Raw genomic sequence first — 19,191 nt, 5'->3', positions numbered from 1 at the left:
CCACCAACATGATTTTAATTACATAAAAACTTGTGGAATTTCCAGTTTCCCCATTCCAAGATGTTAATACCACAGCTCGCAATACTGTTCTTAAGAGTATAAATGTCTACTAGGTGTGATTTTACTGCAGAAGATTCCATTAGGAGTTGTAATTAATCTATTATTTTGCGTAAGAGGACATAAGCTGGAGAAATAACTTATTAGATCTTAACATTTTAGGCAACTGAACAGAGTCTGAATTCTGGTCTTTGCAAAGCAGCTCTGCTAACATTTACCCACCAAAGGCGACAACATTGTAAAGGAGAGGAAAGCCCATATGGTATTTGGAGCTCACATTAGTGCTTCCACTCAAAGAAAATGAACAGAAGGCTTGTTTCTAGCAGCTAAGAACCACACCTGAAGAAAGTTAGACAGTGCTGGTAACCAGTGAATCAAGTGCATGTTATTGAATACCAGGTCGGTATGAAAGGTTCACTATGCCCTCGTGATTTGGTAGTCAATCTCAGCATACTACATCAGTGCTGAAATATTTTATAACTGGTCGAGAAGAAGTGGTGTGGCTACTGTTGCTACATAGTTCAGTTTGTAAGTAATTTAAAAACTATACTTTACAAACTGATAGACTGTGGTCCAGTTCCTCATGTATCCCACATTATCTTCTTCATAGACCACCCCAACACATTGATGCACCTTTGCTGATTTTTTGGTAGATAGTATGTATTAATCAGTAGAACCACTCTGCTGACTCTCTTTTGTTACACATATGGCTGATAAATACATTGGTCTTCTCAAACCAAGAGACCAGCTGAATTGCATCATCAGCGATCCTTCACTTCAATATGAGACCTTTAACAACCTTTTTTTACTCCACACAAAATTATAACTTACAAAATACTTTAGCTTTTAGCCTACAGCTGTCACAAGGAAAATATATTAAATGTAATGGATATATTAAAGGTAATGTAGATCAAAATGCTACACTTTGAGAAGAAGGAATCTCTGGGACATTATTTACATTTCTCAATTATCAAGATTAGGATCTAAAAAGAAGAAAATACACAGTGCACAGAGGGGGTTATTCTAACTTTGGAGGAGTGTTAATCCGTCCCAAAAGTGACGGTAAAGTGACGGATATACCACCAGCCGTATTACGAGTTCCATAGGATATAATGGACTCGTAATACGGCTGGTGGTAAATCCGTCACTTTTCCGTCACTTTTGGGACGGATTAACACCTCCTCCAAAGTTAGAATAACCCCCAGAGTTCCTACACACTACTGCTCCTTACATCCTCTTCTCAGGACGTCCGATAGAGGGCAAACACATAAATGAGGTCTTCTGACAGTATATTCCCTGTTTGGGCCCAATAGAGGCAGGTAGGGCACTGGGTCAGATCCTTGCCCTATTCACATTCTATTTAGCCTTCACATATACCATTCCCTTATTTCTCCCTCCCTTGAACCATAACCTAAATGCCTTTTACCCACAGAATCACTTACTGAGACCCTCTCTCTTGGTTCCTTAATGTTATTCACACCTAGGAGTTATGCTACTACCACTAACTGGTGGCCTTTAGAGATATATGTATGAATGATGTCAAGTTATTACCTGTAGTACTACTCTTCAGCTATGGGGAAATAAGAGGGTTGGGAGGGTGTTGGGAGTCCTCAAACCTTGAAGCACAGTTAGGTGTACAATGTCAATACCTATGGATTATTCGGGTACCACTTCTCTGTTGTTGATGCCTCAGATCGTATGCCTCAAGGTCATCATATGTGTGCTATCTGCTTCCACTCCTTGGAGGATTCATACGATTATGTAAGCATTACTGGTTTTATGCTGCCCATGGGTTTTGGCTCTGACATTCCTGGATGGATGCCTAATGACTATGTAACATGCGGGTTACATAACACCCATTGCTATGGGCTGCTCCCTGCCACACCTGGATTAACTCATTTGGCATATACGAAGGCTGATCACATAATGGTTTCTCTTCTGTCACTTCACAGTGACAGGTTAGAATATATAATAAGGCTGGTGGTGTAACACCCATTCTTATAAAGTTGCTCCCTGCCACTCCCGGGTGGACTCCTTAAGCACATACTGTGAATGCTTACATAATGTTTCTCTGTTGCTACACGGAGGACCCATCATAGCATATTATGCCTGGCAGCATAATGCCTTTTCCTATGAGCTGCTCCCTGCCACTCCTCTGTAAGTTCCTTACAGCGTGTACCCTTGATGGCCACATAATGCTCTCTCTTTGTATTGCTCCTCTGCAGACTACCTAGCATGTAACGTAGTTAAAGCAAGACTACACCCCCAAGGGTAGCATCCTTCATTTATGGTCACTTCCTATATTCAAAGCTGTTTAAACCGTATGATGCGGACTAATCCAATAGTGGGAGGAGTCTTTTCTCATTTTTCTACATGCATGTGTAGGTGCAGGCACACGACTGCTGTGCACAACACCAAAACGCTTTCCACACAGCACTTTCACATTTTCTATAGATGCACACACTAACATTTAATGCTTATATCTCTCACTGTTTTTCACTTCAAATTTATAAAAAGGCACATCAACATAACACAAAAAGAGTACAACTCTGGTCTCCCATATGACATCAAATAACACTCACATCGGTTACATTACAGACACACACTGTCATCAGTAACACTTCCATAGACTAGGTTGTGGACATCCACAAATGCACGTCAGCGCCTTGCCTGGGGTATGCTTAATACTGCTACAATACAACTGTATTGTATTACTATTTATATAGCGCTTAGTACCCCTGACGAGGCGTCGAAGCGCTTTTCGGCGAGTAGCACGCTACTCTGGAACCCAACAAGAATTAGTGATGGATTAGTATCAGGAAATAGGAGTACAGTTTTAGTATTATTATGGGTTAATTTGAGCCGCGGATACGAGAGTTTGTTAGTTAGATTGACTGGAGTAATGGAGGGGTGGAGGAGGAAAGAAATCCAGAAGTGTTAACTGGGAGTAGATCCCTCATTTACTCATCCCAAAGGCTTGGGATGAGTAATAGGGGATGGAGGAAGGAAGAGTCTGTGGAAGGGTTAGGGAGACCATAGTAGCCGGGTGAGATAAATGAGGGAGAATTTAGTAGGGTTGTTTGGGAGGTCATGGTAGTAGAGTGAGGTTTGGTGAGTTAGATGTGGAAGCGGAGGGAAGAGCTTAAGCAGAGTTATTTAGGAGATGAAAGTAGTAGAATGGATTTGGGATGAGTCAGAGTGGGAATGGAGGATAGATTGATAGAGACATGACATATGATGATGGGTAGATAAGAGGGATAAGATGAGGGATTCATAGATATCTAGTATAACAACCCACCCAGGAGCCATGCAATGACCCACGAACATGCCAAGCACAGAACAGCATACACACACACACACATATATATATATATATATATATATATACACACACACACACACACACACACATAGATGTACATACAATACATAATTAGAACCATGACTAAATACACTTAGTCAGATAGGTTTAAAGAGTGTGTGTGTATTTTATTGTTATGCCTTAGTAGCAACACATATTTTCGAAAGAACTATACATAACTAGAAATAGACACATAATCAGAAAAAATATTTATCAACATAGGCATTTGCAGTCCATAGTGGTTTGAATATGGTGGTTATGAAGGAAAGAGCCAACTTTTGAGTAGTTTTCTGAAGACAAGAAACGTATCTGTGGCTCTTATAGTTGGGGGTAATGAATTCCATAGTTTGGCTGCTTGAACGGAGAAGGATGTACCACCTATAGTCTTTTTCTTGTATGGTGGTGTTCTGAGGCGGGGTGACAATCTTGAGCAGAGGTTTCTTTGTTGGATGTATTTGGTTATTTTGTTTCTGATAAAAAGCGGTCCTGTTCAATGTATAGCTTTGTGGGTGATACAAAGCAGCTTGAAAGTGCATCTTCTGGCAACGGGTAACCAGTGTAGTGCTCTCAAGGCAGGGGAAATGTAGGCTTGCGGCTTTACATGTAATAGTAGCCTGGCTGCGGAGTTCTGAATACGTTGTAGTTTTTTCATAATAGATAGAGATGATCCATGGTAGAGGCCATTGGCATAATCCAGTTTGGATAGTACAAGCGAGATAGTAGCTTGCACCTTATGTGGAAATCTGGGGTGGGGGAAGATGCGTCGTAGAGTCTTCAAGGTGATGAAGCTTGTTCATGCTAACTTGTCCACTTGGGCATTCATAGTTAACTTGGAATCCATGGTGATTCAAAGGTTTTTAACTTCCTTGGATAATTGAGGAGGTGGTCCGAGATCGTAAGGCCAGACGCACAGAGGGTCATAACTTTTCCAGTCACCACAAATGATTATTTCTGTTTTGGAGGTATTTAGTTTGAGATGGCTCCAGGTCATCCACTTATCAACGGCTCTGAGGCAACTGAAGATTTCTGAGTTTTCAATGTTTTTGGGGCATTCTAATTTAAGTAGTATTTGTGTGTCATCTGCATAGTTGTAGCAGATGAGATGGAAATCATTGATCAGTTCTGGTAATGATATCATGTAGATGTTGAAAAGCAAAGGTGAGATGATTGATCCTTGGGGGACCCCTGCTTTTGTGAGATAGGGTTTGGATGAGAAGGGGGGCGAGTAGATGATATTAGATCTTTTTTGAAGATAGGAAGTAATCCATTCGAGAGCAGTCCCTTGTATGCTGGCTTCGTGGAGTTTTTGAATTAGGGTGTCATGGTCAACCGTATCAAAGGCAGCTGAGAGGACTAAGAGAAGTAGTGCAGCAACTCCATTGTGGTAGACTGTGTTTTTAAGATCATCCCAGATTGCTATGAGTGCTGATTCAGTGCCTCTTCCTGGGCAGAATCCAGTTTGGAAGTCTGAAAGTATAGAATCGTCTTCAATGAATTGTGACATCTGGCTCTTTCTATTAATTTGCCCAGGAAAGGTCCATTTGTGATATGTCTGTAGTTGTTGGGGTCTTGCAGGTCTAGGTTTGTTTTCTTTAATAACGGTCGTATGTATGCCTTTCTCAGGTCTACAGGAAACGTTCCTGTAGTTAAAGAGTTGTTGATGATTCTTCTTACAGGTGTGGCAGCAGAAGTAGATAGAAGAATTCAATACACAATAAAATGAGCTTCTCTGAGTACTAGCAGAACTCCAGATGTGTTCGGATTTTGTAACTAACAACACACAGACCACGTTGATCTACCAGGAAAATTAACCTTATGGTAAAACCAAACTCAGACTTTCCCCACTCTACTGTCCTAAACTGCAACCACATTAACAAATGTAATGAACCTGGTGGCACGTAAACGTACCCAAGGCAACTACTGGCTAATATTAAAAGTCCCACAGAAAGCCACATTATTGGATAGTGTCAAAACCTCCGAGACAGCCAAAAACGAATAAACTGATGAATCTCACCCATTTAAGATTGAGATTGCCAAGAGAAATGAAACCAAGGATTACTTCACCATTGGGTGGCTGCAAGAGAAAAGTAGATGTTTGTAATATACAGGCCCTTCTCCAGCTTCAGCTATAAGTATCTATGACAATGTGCAGCATAAAATGTTCTTGGACAGATTCACGTTGTTCTGGATAAGAATCCCTGCCATAAGGTGAACTAGTCCTTCCTGGCAGATTAAACACAATGTGTCACTATTCCTCTGATCCCCACTGAGCATCAGCTCACATCTTGCATTGGTACCAAAACGCTCTCCCCGGTTTCCTCACCTAACCGGGAAGCAACAGTATGCGGATAATCAAGTGGAAATGAAACAATTCATTATTATGTACATACTGAGAGGAGGTTGTAGGACAAGAATAGGAGGAACGCTTAGCGTAGTAGGTGAGGGAATCCTTGGAAGTTGGGTTAGGAAGATCTCCTTATCGCTTATGTATGAGGTTTTTCTTGACAATAGGTTTTGTTTCTTTCTGAATGTGTGGCAAAGGAAGCAGAATCTGGGGTAGGATATTGTTCCACATTCCTGAGTGCATAGTTTGAGAAAGCTGCTTTCCCAGTTTTTTTTTTTTTTGTACCTTTGCCACATGTGTTGTTTTGGCCTCTTGACATAGAGCTTTTCGCCAGATTTGGAGTGGTTTCTTGTTCCTGCCTTGCAGGTGAGAGAGCATGACTTGCATATGAAGTGGCTTGCGGTGGTGAACAGAGCATATCCATCAGATAGGTGTGATGCAGTCGCACTTATTTTAGTCTTTTAGTGTGCATGAGGCTTCATGAAGTAGAATCTGTAGGCAACATTCACTTTAAATTTTGAGTTCTTTGGCATGTCATGAGCAGCAATGTCAATCACTTACTTGGCTCCATCCATTTTTGTCTTGATCTTGCCTTGTCATCTCAGTAAAAAGTAGTTGATGCATTGAACTTGTTTAATTAGTTTACTATTATAAGCAAGGCCTTAGATTGACTGATGTAATGTTTGACAGCTTTGAAATTGATATTGCCACTATTAGAGGTTTCTTTGAAATTTAACTTTCAAAAAGTGAAATTGACTGCCATGATAACATTTACAGATAATGAGCAGACAGCTCTCAGACTTATTTCTTGTCTGCGGTTAGTTTGCTTTTGGTCAGCAAGCGTTTGAGGTTAATAAGGTTGGACATGCTCTGGTTCAATGAGTACAGTTTAAAGGTGTATGGCTCTCTACATTGGCCTTTAGAGTCAGACTGAATGAAAACAGCAGTGAGTTGTTATCAGCTGTGAAACCAATTTGCCTTACATGGTGGGGTCTTCAATTGGGTAACAACAGGATCTGTAGATTTGGTCAGTAAAATTGACCACGGTTGGCTTTTCAGAGGGACGTTCAAGAGAACTGCAGCAGAAAAGCCTTCAGTTAACATTGTTAACTGACATTCACAAGACAAATGCAAAGCCCAATCCATTCCAGGTCTAGAGGAGAGAGCTCCAGCTACAAACCTAACAGCACAAACTTTCTATATTGGATTGTTATGGGCATGGGAGGTTAGAGCAAGTTCAGATACTTTCCATCAGACTGCATATTGACACAGTGAACGGAGTCATATGGCGATCCTCTGCTGGTGTGGCTAATGGTGCTTTCAGTCCTGTGTTCACGCAATCCCTTGTACTTCTTGCCTGTAGCCAATATATGCCTGCTTGTGACCAAAGCAACTCTCAGATAGTTTGCTTAATTCCAGAAAGTGCTTGCTTATGTAGCCCATGACAAATGCATGTTAGTGGATTGCTGCCTTCCCAGGACTTTGTCAAGGCAGGTCATTTATTCCTTACACAGACTTGATGCTACAAGTAAAACGCCGGCCTCTATGGCCTACTTTTCTATTTTTATATGGCACAGTTCAATAGAATTTGCCATTTCATTAAATTACAGAGTAGCATTAGGTTTCTTTCTTAAGTACTCTGTATTCCAAGCTGGTTTCCTTGAGTTCTTTACCAAATCTGTCAATATCAATCAATGAAGTTTGCATCCAAGAACACATAGCATTTATTATGTGTAGAATTAGTTTAGGTACTCCTTTTGTAGATACCCCCTTGTTCTTCTACTGCCTTTACATCAAATATCATATAAGACCTGCAGAAAAGATGACAAGGAGGGCCAACCTCTGTTTGTCTTGAGGGATAGTCACATGACCAGCCAAAGCACTTCCGCTGGGAACTTATGTGGGCTTCTCAATGTTATTTTTTAAATGTTTTTATGTTGCTCACAGTCCTGATAAAAGGAAGACAGATCCCTAATTAACAGGTTGGCGCATCATATTGGCACTGTAAGGACTTTCGTTGAAGACCGACATCCTTTCTTTAACCAAAAAGGTCAAACTTGTAGGTCCACTTACCCTAACTACATGGTATTCCCGCACATTTTACTCAACTGGGTAATTATAACACAGCTTTAACTGAGCCACCTTCTGCTGGGTCCTAGCCTGGGCAACGATACCTGATCGCTGCACATCCTTCCTCTTTCAAAGCAGCTGAAAGCAACAACACCAAAAACAGAAAGATCGAGTCAGCTGTTCAAGCTCGTTGTGTGAGAGAGGGGCACTCTACTCCTACAAGAAATGGGTGAATAATGGTTGATGCTTGTAAGATGATACGGAAATTAAAATCCCACGATCGTGGTGTACTGAATGCTATAAAATGCTGCAATATTCAATAATGATGGTTTAAAAAAAAAGAGTGATGGGCAGCTCCTTGGGTAGGAGTGGAGCAGGCAGGTCAACCAATGAGATGCTGGACAGAAAGAATCACAATGTGTTGGTGGCGCAGGGCCGGCATTAGGGCAGTGCAACCGGTGCGGCCGCACTGGGTGCTGACCTGGAGGGGGCACTGAGCTCATGGGAGACACTGTGTTTAGCAATAACTTAAAATTTTAAAGCACCTTCTGTAGAGTTCCTTGTGTATCCAGCTTTCAGGCAGCAGTAAAAATGTCAAGATAACTATTGTGTTCAATGTTCTATAACTATTGTGTTTAATGTTCCTTCTAGACAGAGACCAAGTTTTGCCCTGCATAGAACTGATCTGTATTTTATGTGGATAGCTGAGTAGATTAATAAAGCCATCCTTTACCAACGCTTTAAAACGAATAAAATGTATGTGAGAGAGGAGCAATGGAGAGCTGAGGGACACTTTTGTTGGGCGGTAATGAAGGAATCCCGGAACGCTAACACCTGCCCTTTGTTGGTGTATGACTGCTTTCTCACGTTGGACTCTGCTGCTACTGCTATTTTCCTAGGAGCATCGACAGAAACACTGCACAAACTGTGGGATCCCTATTTGATTACCATGAGACCCACCTTGCCCCAGGTCACTCACCGGCAGTGTTTGTGCTTTTGTCACCTAGATATGGCGACACCAACCAGTGAGCCCAGTACAGCAGCAGTCTTGCTAACTGGCTGCCATGCTGCATGCAGTGTTCCTGTTCGAGCTGCAGTCTACAAGTCACAGAAGCAGGGTGGTGGTTGCAGGGTGGTGGTTGCAGGTTGAGCTGTGGCGGATGATGCCACTGGGGCTGGTCCAGATTAGCTGGTTTTGTGGCTCTGCTGAGGCCAACCACGCTTGGTCCCATGCCTTTCATCAGAGTCTTAGACACGGTTCAATCAGCTCTGTTGAAAGAACACAGGCAGCTGGAATGCCACGTGTCTGACACCCCTACGACAGTCACGCTACATACCTTGATTATTTTATCCTGATGCCAAGGGTTTATGAGTCAGGTTCAGGTACAAATTAAAGTACTTTCTAACAAAATTTTGGAGTTTTGCTCGGGAAAATAAGTAATTTATTATAAGGCAAAGTTACATTAAAGCATGCTATGGTTTTATCTACGAATTATTCATCTTAGAAAGTGCCTTTTTACGTTTATGCTCACCACCCTGCCCTAACACGAGTCCATTTTAGTGAATGTTTTTAGTAAATGTAATCATTTTGCATCCTTCTGGGATGTGAGCATTTGGTAAGCCTCTCTGTGGGCTGCTTTTATGGCACTTTGTAGTGGTTTTCGATCGTACTACGGTTTTCATGTATTCACCCTCTCCAATCTACTGTGGTGCCCTGCAGTCCTCATGGCACTGGACCGGTGCTTCCGAGGTGTAGGTCTGACCTACAAGTTAAAACGTTGCCCTTTAAAACCGACCTAGGCAAAGGCCTGGGGCACACACAGTGCAGCAGCACAAGCAGTGGGCGGATGGGAGAGGCGCTATAAGAGTGTTCTTGACTACACAGAGGGAAATGTGGTAATAATACGGTGGCGAGGGAAGCAGCACCCAGGTCTGCAGACGTCTCGTTGTTTTCCCACTCTTTGCCAGAGCCGGCCTCTGCTAAAATGGGGACCTGGGGGGAGCAAGGGCATGCCTGGTCTCCCCCCGGGCTGATCGGGCATCAGTGGTAGAACCAATAAGCAAAATGTCAGGGCACCTGTGTATCAGAAGCTCAATCTTAAGTAAATGTTTTATGGTCCAATTTTAAGTATTTAGTGCCAGTATCCACATAATAAGTTTTGCTGTCGGACCGGGATTCGTGAATGAAATAGAACTCAATTTATTCTTGAGATAAACAGTTCATCACAGCAACTATAGCCGTCCTTAGAATCAATATCCATGTAGCAACAACAGCCAACCGCCAACACGTGTTTCGTCCTATGAGATAATAACCTCAAAGACTTCATCAGGGCTGAAATACATAAAACAGTGACTACAGTTGTAGTACACACGATCCAGTTTTTTTTAAATATAAAAAAAGGCGATCAAACCCTTTAAACCGTGACAATTGTGTGAACAAATCAATGCAGTTCGTGATTTATGTGACAAAAGAAAAAAGATTACATATAAAACAGGACAGGAGGTCACCTTTAAGAAGATACAATTGATTATACAAAATTACCACATCATCAAGATTTAATGTGGGTTAAAATCATGATCAAGTTGTTGTCATGACACAAATGTGCATGTCCTCAAAGCCAGTAATCTAAAAAACCGTCCCAAGTGATCGAATAGTAAAGAAAAGAGACGTGCAAGACACCAAGTAATATCAAACACACCTATAGTGATAATGAGAGAGCCAAACCTCCTTATACTACCCTAAATCCTATATCCCCACCAGGTAGACCTAAAAAATGCTTCAAGAGGAGGGTACGGAGGAACTCCTCCAGGAGGGTGTGCTTCAACAGGCATGGGTGGGCTTGAAGAGACCCAAAAGAGCTTCCTCAGAGGGCGTGGCTGCAGCAGTTCTGGCTCGCGAGTCGCTGACTCGCAAAGCCAAAACATTTAAGCAAAAGAGCGCGTTAGGGGGGTAAATCGATGCGTCACCAGAGGTTGTTGTTTCTCTTGAGACCTTACCTGTGCGTATTGCGGCAGGAAGAAGAGGCGGTATGAGGTTCGTGCGCCGTTCTGGTGCGTTGATCCGGCAACACGTTGTTGCTAAGGGGCGAGGTGTCCCTCCAAGTAGTGCGGTGCTGTGTGCCGGCCGCTTGAGGGCTGTTTCTGTTGATGCGCATGCGCGCGTTGGGACGGGCGTCTCCATCAGAAGGAAAAAACAAGCTCCACTCCCCTTCGACAGTAACAAAGAGATGGCTGCTCCCATTACAGTGCAGCAACAAGAGGTCATCGAATTATCGGATAGCGAGGAGGTCGATAATTTAGGTGGAAGCTGTGTTATTTCAGGTGTGGAGGTTGTTAAAGCCCCTGTTTTGGAGCAAGAGGGGGAAAGGCTGCAATTAGTGCCTAGATTGTTTAGCTCAATGCTGCATAAAGTGCAGGAATGGGATGTGAGAAATCAGACTATTTATCTGTGAGGGCAGCATGTGGAAGGGTCAGTTGATAGTGGCATGAGTATGAGAGATGTGTTATATGGAGAGTCTAGTACTAGTGGTAAGGCTGGTAGGGCACAGGTGAGGGTGGATTTTTGGCAGCCAGGTGGATTAGATCAGGGACCGGGGTGTGGTGGCTTTTATGCATTGGGCGGGCATAAAGAGCAGGTGATATCCACAGGTTCTGGGCGGCCTGTTGGTAATCTAGCGTCATCGGTGGGGGTTGGTACACCCCCTGGACACCGACAAGAAGAGAGGGTGAGACCCGGAGCAGATCACCTGACTTCGGGGATTCAAATTTGCCCGCGACACAGAATATGCAGTTTTTTATGTAAAACAAAGAGCCTTCTACCAGCTGGGGCGCTGGTGGTTTGGATTGCAGTGTCACCAGGGAAGGAGATTTTCTGGATTATGAGGAAGGGAATGGTTTTGAGGTGGTCGCACCGTCAACGATTAATGTACCGAAGGGTACTTGTATGCAAGAACCTAACAAAGGAAGGAGTTTTGGTGTTTTGCAAGCATCATCTAGGGCGGCGGTCCGGGGCGATCGTCACAGTGGACGGAGCTGGATTGACCTATCTGCGGAAAACCTACCTTGAGGTGAGGAAAAGGAGGAACATATCGTTTTGGGTGGGGTGGCTCACTCTTGGGGGGGGGGGGGGGGGGGGGGGGGGGGTAGGTTTGGTAGGAAAGGTGTTAAAAGAAAAGCGGGTCCAGGCTGGGCCTGAGGCTGATGTTGTGTTGAATACAGATTCAATTCCGGAGGTAAGTGTTATGGACACAGTTGCAGCTAAATTGGTTTCGGGTCATGCGGGAAAAAAGGTAATGCAAGAGTCTGGTACGGATATTGAGGGTGTGGGGGGAAGTATTAAGAATAAGAAGATTCCTTACATGTGGGTGTCGATGCCTTTGGGGGCGCATCTCACTCAATCTCTGAAAGATAAAGTTTGTAGAGGAGAGTTAATTGATGTTTTTAAGTTATTACATAGGGAGGTTCAGGCTAAGGAAGGCTCGAAGGAGGAGGAGTGGGAGTTAGCACGTAGGCCTAAGGTACCCACTACAATTGAGAATTGGACCTCAGGCTTTTTGATTTATGAAAGTGTTTACTGTGAGCGTTTTCCAGAGTGTTATATTGCCTTATTTAAGTACATGGATATTGTGCGGAGGGCACAGATGTATTACGGCGGTTTCGGATGGTTCAGGTATGATGAGTTTCAGGCTCGGATGTCAGTGTATCCGGATAAAGAGTGGGGGGAAATATACAACGAGTTATGGATGCAGTGGTTGCGCACGGGGAGGAATGCGCCGGTTATGCATACTGCTAGTGGTTTGCCTTTGCAGTATAAGCCCTTTCAGGGTCGTCCCACCCATTATGGGGTGCAGCAAGGGGTCAACTACCGCAAAATGGAGCATGTTGGTCGTTCAACAGTGGTATCTGTACACGACAGCAGTGCAAATTCAGACATGATTGGTCCAACTGTGGGGGCAGACATCCAGTGTTTCAATGTTTTGGTGGCATGCACTGGGGAGGCAGTGACAGGGGTAGGGGCCATATGCAGCAGGTGGCAGAAAAAGGGCCCTACGCCTATTAATTTTGAGGTGATGAGATATTGGCTACAGTTCTATCCTAACGGGTCCGAAGCAAAATTTTTGTTTTGGGGATTTCCTGAAGGTTTTAGGCTTTGTTATCAGGGACCGCGAATGCGGAGATGGGCAAACAATTTGAAGTTGGCTTTAGATCAGCTGGAAGTGGCGAGGGACAAATTGCATAAGGAGCTTGAAATGGGAAGAATTGTTGGCCCATTTTATCATTGGCCTTTGGATAATTTGACAATTTCCCCATTGGGAGTGGTGCCCAAGAAGCAACTGGGTGAGTTCCGGTTGATACATCATTTATCTTGGCCGGCAGGAGCTTCGGTTATCGATGTTATTGCTTCGGAGGATTCCATTGTCCACTATGCCTCGGGTGATGAAGCTATCACATTAGTTAAGTGTTGTGGTGTTGGGGCAGAAATGGCAAAATCAGATATTCAGTCGGCCTTTAGGCTCCTTCCGGTGCACCCTGACGATTTTTCTTTGTTGGGTATGCAGTTTGATGGGGCTATTTTTGTGGACAGGATGTTGCCAATGGGATGCTCGGTTTCATGTGCATTGTTTGAACTGTTTAGTTCCTTTTTACAGTGTTTTTTTCAGGCACAGACAGGTTATAAGTGCGTAACACACTACTTGGATGATTTTTTATTGGTTGGGGCTGCTGGGTCGGGTGCCTGTATGTCAGCTTTGTTGGATTTTCAGAAGGTCATGGGAGTTCCATTAGCTCCAGAAAACAATTAAGGGCCCAAAACATGTTTAAACTTCTTGGGTATTGAGTTGGATTCCCAAAAAATGGAGGTTCATTTACCTCGTGACAAGGTTCAGCTGTTGATCGAGTTGTTGGAAGAGGCTGTACAGAAACCTAAGTTGGAGTTGAGGCAAGTTCAACGGTTATTTGGGCATTTAAACTTTGAATGTAAGGTGGTAGGAGTTGGAAGGGCTTTTTGTAGGAGGTTGGGGTTTTCAGTCAGAGGTGAGGTTTTGCCTCATCATCATATCCGGCTGAAGGCCAGTGTTCGGGCTGACTTAAGGATGTGGATTACTTTTCTTCAGGATTTTAATGGTGTGACGATGTTGGTGGAAGATGAGGACTGGTTTTGGCAAGTGCAAATTTTTTCTGATGCTTCAGGTGCGCTTGGTTTTGGTGTTTTTTGGCACGGTCATTGGGCTGCAGAAAGTTGGCCCGAGGAGTGGAAGGCAGCTAGGTATAGCATTGCATTTTTGGAGTTTTTTCCTTTAATTGTGGCACTGTCAATTTGGGGTCACACGTTAGCCAACAAGAATGTGGTATTTAATGTTGATAATTAGACTGTAGTGAATCTGGTTAATGTGCAAAAAGCAAAGGATGAGAAAGTGTTGCGTCTTTTGAGGTTATTCCTGTTGAATTGTTTGAAGTTTAATATTATTTTTAAGGCTAAATATGTTCCTGGAATAAATAATGATATTGCTGATGCGCTCTCGTTCGGAGTGGCGGAGATACAGTGGGCTTGCACCGGGAGCAGAAGCACAGTGCCGGGGGCATTGTGAAATTTGGGAATTTAAGGATGTTGGAGCTGATTCAGCAGTCTATAGCTCAGTCGACAAGGAAAAGTTATGAGCAGGCTTGGTCTGATTTCATTATATCAGGGGCAGTAAGGGCAAGGTGGGTTTTAGGGTGTGTTCAGAGGCGGAAGGATGCCATTCAATTTATCATGCAACAGACTGAATTGGGTCTATCGGCGGTAAGTATATCTGGTAAGTTGTCAGGCATTTCCTTTTATGGTAAATATTTCTGAGGGTATGATCCTATGGAAGGTGAAATTTGTAGACGGATTATTGCGGGTTGGGCTAGAAGAGGAGGTGTTCGGCGGGATCGGAGGCGCCCGATCACGTCACATTTGTTGAAGGAATTGATTGGTGTTTTGCCACGTTTGTTTTTCTCCTTGGGAGGTGGTTCTCATATCTTTATGCATGTCATGGCTTTTTCATGGGGCTTTTCGAGTTTCAGAATTGTTGGACTTGAGAGGTAAGGATGGTATTCTACATTCAGATATTGGGGTAAGTAATGGTTGGTTATAATTGTGGTTACGGGCTTCAAAAGCTGATCAGTTAGGTATGGGTCGGGAGGTAGTGCTGCAGGGGGTGGAGTTTCCAGATGGTCCGGTCTATTGTTGGCTGTCTTTTTCAAAGTTTTTGCCAGAAGATTCCAGGTTTGTATTCATTCATCAAGATGGTTCCGGGTTGAAGTATTTTCAGCTGCTTGCAGTCTTAAAAATGGCAATTAAAAAATTGGGATTGGATCCTTCATATTATGGTACTCACTCTTTTCGGATTGGAGCGGCCACTGAAGCTAGACAATTTGGGCATTCAGATTGAAAGATTATGGATTTGGGGTGTTGGCGCTCCCAATGTTTTAGACGTTATGTTCGAAATCACCAGATTTGAGGTCTGTTGATTTTTCCTTATGTTAATTTCTTTGTAGGTAATGCTTCTGTTTTTTCTGCTTTTTGCAGGTTGTGTGGCTGGCCCCGAAAGGAATTTTTGTTCCGTTTGGAATGTTGGGCATACTTTTGTGCGTTGGGCTGAAAAGCAGGCAGGGTCACGTCATTTTGGAAGGCAACTGGGTTTGGATGGTGCTATGATTGAAGTTTATTGGTTGGGAAAAAGTGGTATGATGTGGGGGAATTGTTATATTTTCTTTCCAAAAAGTTAGCTCAAGGGATTTGTCCAGATTTATTGGTGATTCATTTAGGCGAGAATGATTTAGTGGCGTTATCAGGGATTGGTCTTTTGAAGGTAATGAAATTAGATTTGTTGAGGATCAGGCAGAGATGGGCTGGTACGCATATAGTTTGGTCTGAGTTGGTTCCTAGGAGAGTTTGGAGGGGAGCAAATTCTTTTAAGGGAATTGAGAAGCAGCGAAGGTAAATCGGGAAATGCATAGTTTTTGTTGTTTTGAGGGTTTTTCTGTTCTGCAACATGGTGAGATTGTTCATGGGGACGTAGCTCTTTTCCACCAGGATGGAGTGCATCTATCTTTTTTAGGTATTGAGCATTATTTACTGGAGTTAAGACTGAAGATATCGGAGTGGTTAGGGGAGAATTTGTGGGATCAGGATTCTTGCACTTAATTTGGGCGGGGCAGGAAAACGCCTGGCGGATTTTCCTGTGTGGCGGGGTCTTTACAGACATGCCTTGGGGGGTGGGGGAGAAGGATTACGGATGCACAACATGAGACGTCAGGGAATTTGGACAAGGAACAAAGGGAGGAAAAGGCAAGGGGAATTACAGATGGTGGACAGCTGGGCAGATGGGTACTGGATTGGATGGGTCAGGGTGGGCATGGAAAGGGGTTATTGATGAGGGGTAAGTTTTGGTAGCGGGTGGGGTGGGTTATAGGAATTTTATGTATTAGTGAGGCTTTATAGTTTTGTAAGGCAAATGCAAAGGTTATTATTGTTTCCAGACCTGTTCTATTAAAGCGGCCTTTTACCCCCATATAGAGTGTTTTGGTTTGTGCGCCGTTTTGCCCAATGGGGGCCTGTGTGGAGCGAGGGCATGTCCAGTCTTCCCCCCCCCCTAGGCAGATCGGGGGTCAGTGGTAGAACCCACCGCGCTGGGCCATGATTGGGTAATTTAGGCCGAAGGGTGGGTTTAAGGGTAGGGTTTATATAGGTGGGGTAGGGTGTGGGCAGCCTCTTTGGCTGTTTTGCCACACCCAGGATAGTCTTTGTTTTGGTTTGCGCCCTCCCTCCCTCCCTATTTGTTTCTCTCTGTTTTTATTTGTTTTTTGCTTTTATCTGTTTTTCTTTTATTTCTTTTCTCTCTTTTTCTTTGTTATATTTTTTCTTGGTAGTTAACTTTAGTTAATTCTAAGTTAGATCTTGGAATTCTAAGGTTTTTTTTCCTTTTCTTTTGTCTACTGAGTGATTATGTCTAACATTGCTTTAAGAGGACAGGTTACGTGTTGTTTTTTCTGATGTACTTGTTTTTTTTTTTTGCCGCTGGTAGGCAGGTCTGGTAGGCTGGGGCTTTACGGACATGCCTTGGGGGGGGGGGGGGGCTTTGGAAGGGTTACAGATGCACAACATGAGACGTCAGGGAATTTGGACAAGGAACAAAGGGAGGAAAAGGCAAGGGGAATTACAGAAGGTGGACAGCTGGGCAGAGGGGTACTGGATTGGTCGGGTCAGGATGGGCATGGAAAGGGGTTATTGATGAGGGGTAAGTTTTTGTAGAGGGTGGGGTGGGTTTTAGGAACTTTATGTATTAGTGAGGCTTTATAATTTTGTAAGGCAAATGCCAAGGTTATTATTGTTTCCAGACCTTTTCTATTAAAGCAGCCTTTTACCCCCATTTAGAGTGTTGTGGTTTGTGCGCCGTTTTGTCCGATAGGGCCCTGGGCGAAAAGAAATATTGGTGGTAGTGAATTAAATGAATGCAGAAGGGGGTCCCCTTTTGTGTTCTATGGTTAGTACCTGGATGAGCAGTGACTGGCCCATGTACACAAACACCTCAGACCTCCTGCAGCTCCCCTACATCTTAGATAGATTGACTGCCTCACACGGATGATGGTTTTGTTGATGTGTGCCAGCAGGAGTCAGAGGGTGAAAGGGGAGGGGCAAGGAAGGGGGCTAAAGGGGTTTTAAAAACATCGCCCACTGTAGGATAATACGGGACTGAACCCATTTTAAACTGGCAAAGCACACAAAATTAACTGGTAGGGACAAGGTTGGAGCAAGATGAGAAGGGCTTGCTGTTGGCATAACCTTAACGCACACAGCTGAAGGCGCCCCTCAAAATATTGGCACCCTGGGTCTGGGCCCAGCTCACCCAGGCTAAAGGCAGGCCCTGCTCTTTGCCACCCTTCCATGAACTGTATCATCTTCCATGTGGGGGCCAGAGACAAACAGAACCCTGCCTGGCAGGCCCAGAGGAGTGAAGGTGAAACACAAACACATGGGCAAATGTTTGGATGACGGCCTGGAAATGCACTGGACAGCAACAAAGGCATCACTCCACCAACATCATCTAACTCTGACCTCTTGTGAAAATGCTGCCATAAAAGTGACCGCGATGGAGTCTTGCTGAAACAGCTCCGCGATGGGCCCAGGTTTTATTTGGATAAAACAGTGAGTGGGACCCTCAAATACACGGACAAGTTGTACACAGGGGTCCCGACTCATCTGCCCCGCTCCTACTGACAGGGGTGCCACAACGTTGGGACAAACAGCGAGGAGGGCCTGCAGCTATTGCAGATCTTCAAAGGGGGGCCCCGTGGAAAGGAGATGCAGTCTAGTCTCTCCATGGGGACTTTCGGGAGGGAAGTGACAAGGGGTGGGCAGTACTGGCAAAGGGATACGTGGCGGTGGGACATGGGTGGGATATTTAAGGTATGGGGGCCGGCCTCTTCTGTGCCAACCGTCAGCACAGTGTGGAAGTTTGTGGCCACCCACCCGCCCTGCATTTAGAGATGACTGTGGGGAGCGCATGAAGTGTATTCTTTGTTTGAGTTGGGGGATGCCAGTTAGGACAGGTTTGCTGATAGGGGTGTGACACTAGATGGGAGAGGGTGGAGAGTCAGATACGGGCTTGGCCACCCTTCCAGGGGGAAAAAGAAAACAGGTGAAGGATGATAGAGTGGGGGATGCCCGAAGCAGGCAGGGGATGGATGAAAAAGGAGGATGTGGGGGTCAAACTGAAGTAAAAGATGGATGAACGGAAGCTATTGGAGGGATGAGTGAAAAGAAGACTGGAGAGAGTTTATAAGATGGGGTGTGGGTGAAGGGGGGGGGTGTTCAAATTTGGTTAAAGTTTAATGATAATGTTATTGTATACAAGGCAATCCTGTCCTAAATAAATGGCCTTTTACACTTTAAGAACTCGTGTTACTGACTATGTCCCGACGAGGCCTGATGGTGATGCTGCACTACTTGTGTACGCACCCGGCAATGCACGAATCATGGCAGGATACGTGACAAGAGCCCCCGTTCCTCGTGCTTTGAGGGCCCAGGTGGCGCCAGCAGGTTGAAGACACGACTTCAGCACACTTCATGCGACTGATCGGCCTAGGAAGAGGGAATTGCAGCAAAAACCAGTAGTGATGCATAAGAGAGCTGGTGCTGCAGACCTTGGTGATGACCCAACAGAGAAGGAGTGAGACATGCCTAATACAGGTCTGAATATAGGGTTGTACGCAAGATATGACTGACTGCCCCATATACGGGTGTGAATGATTGAAGAGAATGCTACACATTGAGCGCTGACTTTGCTATAGACGCTTTCATACTCGACCCATACTTTTTACCACACAAAGGACA

General features: G+C 44.2%; 1 protein-coding gene across 3 annotated transcripts in view; it reads right to left on the bottom strand.

Moving 5' to 3' along the window:
* The window catches only part of LOC138245566 (kelch-like protein 3), a 416,865-nt gene that overhangs the window by 380,679 nt on the left and 16,995 nt on the right, over positions 1 to 19,191 (bottom strand). The gene's annotated exons all lie outside the window — the stretch shown is intronic.

This window comes from Pleurodeles waltl, chromosome 7, assembly GCF_031143425.1.
Source record: "Pleurodeles waltl isolate 20211129_DDA chromosome 7, aPleWal1.hap1.20221129, whole genome shotgun sequence".
Lineage (NCBI taxonomy): Eukaryota > Metazoa > Chordata > Amphibia > Caudata > Salamandridae > Pleurodeles > Pleurodeles waltl.
This window is presented reverse-complemented; position numbering and strand designations above follow the sequence as displayed.